This window comes from Pteronotus mesoamericanus, unplaced genomic scaffold, assembly GCF_021234165.1.
Source record: "Pteronotus mesoamericanus isolate MK-2021 breed Mesoamerican mustached bat unplaced genomic scaffold, CSHL_Meso_final scaffold_85, whole genome shotgun sequence".
NCBI lineage: Eukaryota > Metazoa > Chordata > Mammalia > Chiroptera > Mormoopidae > Pteronotus > Pteronotus mesoamericanus.
Window position 1 is genome coordinate 56,143,366 of NW_026555329.1, and position 3,585 is coordinate 56,146,950.

General features: G+C 38.4%; 1 non-coding gene across 1 annotated transcript; it reads right to left on the bottom strand.

The window, feature by feature from the left end:
- Positions 1-232: 232 nt before the first annotated feature.
- Positions 233-396, bottom strand: LOC129063589 (U1 spliceosomal RNA). The gene has a single exon (XR_008528374.1). It is a non-coding gene; the product is annotated as a U1 spliceosomal RNA (small nuclear RNA).
- Positions 397-3,585: the final 3,189 nt, after the last annotated feature.

The window sequence follows — 3,585 nt, forward strand, 5'->3', positions numbered from 1 at the left end:
AATTTATTTTTGGAAGACTGTATATTTCTAGGAACTTATCCATTTCTCTTATGGTGTCCAGTTTTTGGCATACAATTGTTCATAATATATTTTTATAATCCTTTATGTTTCTTTGGTGTCAGCTATTAGTTTCTCTCTTTATTTCTGATTGTATTTATTTAGGTCCTTTCCCTTTCTTTTCTTGATGAGTCTGAGTAAAGGTTTTCCTTTTTCTTTTTTCTTTTTCTTTTTTTAGGGGAGAGTGCGAATGCAGTTCCCCACTACCACAAATTATGCAGTCGAGTTTCCCACATTTGAAGAAATCGCAGGGGTCAGCACACCCGGAGGGCAATGGATAAGTCTCGCCCTGGGAAAACCACCTTTGTGATCATGGTATCTCCCCTGCCAGGTAAGTATGGGGTAAAGGTTTTTCAATTTTGTTTATCTTGCCAAAGGACCAGCTCTTGGACTCATTGATCTTTTGTATTGTTTTCCTAGACTCTATTCCATTTATTTCTGCTCTGATCTTTATTATTTCCCTTCTTCTACTACTTTGGGCTTTGTTTGTTGTTCTTTTTCAAGTTCCTTTAAGTGTGACATGAGATAGTTTATTTGGGCCTTTTTTAAAAAATTTTTTGAGATAGGCCTGTAATACCATGAATTTCTTAGAATTCCTTTCCCATTCTCTAACGGATTTTAGATTATTGTGTCCTCTTTTTCATTAATTTCAAGTTATCTTCTGATCTCTTCCTTGATATTCTTGTTAATCCATTCATCGTTTAATAACATGTTATTTAGCTTCCATGTCTTTGCATGTTTTTCAGTGTTCTTCTTATGATTGATCTTTAGTTTCTTATCATTGTGGTCAGAGAAGATGCTTGATATGATTTCAATCCTTTTAAATTTAATGAGACTTGTTTTGTTTCCCAACATGTGGTCTATCCTAGAGAATGTTCATGTGCACTTGAAAAGTATGTATATTCTGCACTTTGGCATGAAATACTCTGAATATATCAATTAAATCCATTTGATCTGGTGTGTCATTTAAGGCCATTGTCTCCTTGTTGATTTTCTGCCTAGAAATCTAACCACTAAGGTCAATGGGGTGTTAATCCCAGCTTTGACTGTATTTCTGTCAATCTCTCCTTTTATGTCCATCAATATTTACTTTATACATTTAGGTGCTCCTATGTTGGGTGCATAAATGCTTCCTAAGGTTATATCCTCTTGTTGGATAGTTATCTTTATCATTATGTAGTGTCCTTTGTCTCTTACTATAGGCTTGGTTTTAGTTTTAAAGTCTATTTTGTCAGATATAAGTATCTACCCCAGCTTTTTCTCTTTTCTATTTGCTTGAAATATCTTTTTTGAAACTTTTACTTTTAGTCTGTTGTGTATCTTTTGATTTGAGATGGGTCTCTAAGGCAGCATATATATTGGTCTTGTTTTTTTTCTTTTTAATTCATTCAGCTACCCTATGGCTTTTAGTTGGAATATTTAAGCCATTCACATTTAAGGTGATTATTGATAGATGCATATGAAGTGCCATTTTATTGTTATACTGTTTTCCTTTTTTTCTTTTTCTTCTCCCCCCTCATCCCCCTCCTCCTCCCCCTCCTCCTCCCTTCCCCCTCCTCCTCCTCCTCCTCCTTCTTCTTCTTCTTTCTTCTTCCTCCTCCTCCTCCTCCTCCTCCTTCTTCCTTCTTCCTTCTTCCTTCTCCCTTCTTCCTTCTTCCTTCTTCCTTCATGTAAGGCCTTTAACACTTGCTGTAGTACTGGTTTGGTGTTAATACACTTCTTTAGCTTTTTCTTGTCTGGGAAACTCCTTATCTCTCCTTTGATTTTAAATGATAGCCTCTCTGGGTAAGCCTTGGTTGTAGGCCCTTGTTTGTTTTTTTGTTTTTTTTTTTTTAATCACCTTGAATATTTCACATCACTCTTTTTTGGCCTGAAATGCTTCTGTTGGATAATCAGGTGCCAGTCTAATTGGTGCTCCCTTGTATGAAATTGCCTTGTTTTCTCTTGCAGCTTTTAGGATTCTCTCCTTGTCTTTAAGCCTTGTTATTTTATTTATGATGTATCTCATTATAGGACTCTTTGAGTCCATTTTGTCTGGGTCTCTCTGAGCTTCCTGGACTTGTGTGACTTTGCTTCACTGGATTAGGGAAGTTTTCAGTCATCATTTCTTCAAATAGGTTCTTGATCCCTTGCTCATTTTCTTCTGGTATTCCCATGACGTGGATGTTGTCATCTTTCATGTTGTCCAAAATGTTTCTTAAGTTGTCCTCATTTCTTAAAATTCTTTTTACATTTTGCCACTCTGCCAGGGTGTTCTTTTTACTTTGTCTTTGAAAACACTGATCTATCCTCTGCTTCATCTAACCTTCTGTTTATTCTTTCCAGTGTATTATTTATCTCAGATATTGCATTCTTTATTTCTCTCTGGTCCTGGTCCTTATGGTTTCTATGTCTTGTTCCATCCATGAAACTCTCTACATGATAAATTGCTTGCCTCCATTTCATCTAGTTCTTATGGAAAATTCTCTTTTTCTTTCAGTTGGGGTCTATTTCTTTGTCTTCCAATTTTGGGTGCTTTTTTGTATGTTTTGCCTTAGACATTAAACTCATTAACCACTAAACTGATCAATTGTTAATATAATCAAGCTATAATCAGCATTCTGGCTCAGGCATCACATGGTGGGGCAGAATAATTCCTCAGGCAGGGCTCTTGCTTCCCTTTAGGCTGATGCCCGTTGGAGAGGAGTGCTTTGCATGAGAAAGATGGCTTCTGTAGTGTGGGGAATGACTCAGCCTAGGGATTCAGGTAGCTGTTCTTTCAATTCTTTGTCTGGAGCCACCAGCCTCAGACACTCCTCAAGTAGCTCTAATTCCCTATGCCCTCTTTCTGCTGGAGCCCAGGTTAAGTGGCTACAAATGAAACTTTGTGTGTTGACCCTTTAAGAGGCTTTCTGCATCTCTAGCCATCTCTCCCTGGCAGACAGAAACCCTGCTGTTTCTCACAGCTGGGATGTTACCAGGTTCTGGTGTTGTAGTCTGGGAATCCCAGTTTGTGGTTTAGACCCTGCACTTGTCAGGGGGACCCCCCCCCTAGATACTGAAATATCCTTCTGGCACTTCAGGTGCTGCCCATGTGAGCCAAGCCATCTCTCTTGCACCTCCTATGCACTCCCTACCAGTCACTTTGTGGTGAAGTTGTTTCTTCTACCTGTCCATGGTTATGAGGCTTCTCTCAAACTAGTGTTCAGTTGGTTATTCTGGATGATTTCTTTACAATTTAGTTGTAATTCCAGATTGATCTTGTAAGAAGGTTCCAGGGAACCCTGGTAAACCTGGAAAACTCCGGTTGAGAAGTTGGGCCTTACAGCCAGAGAGGCCAAAGTGGCTACAGTTTGCAAGACACAGTACTAGAAAGGAGAAAACTAAGCAGAAAATTGCAGAGATTTTCAGAAGGTTTCCTCACCAATATTCAGCTGAGTGCATATCAGTACATATATTCCCCCTTAAGGCTAGTGAAAGAATGACCCTGAAAGAAGAGAAGTAACATTGATTATTGCTAAAATAGAAAACCTCAGTATTCACAAGGAA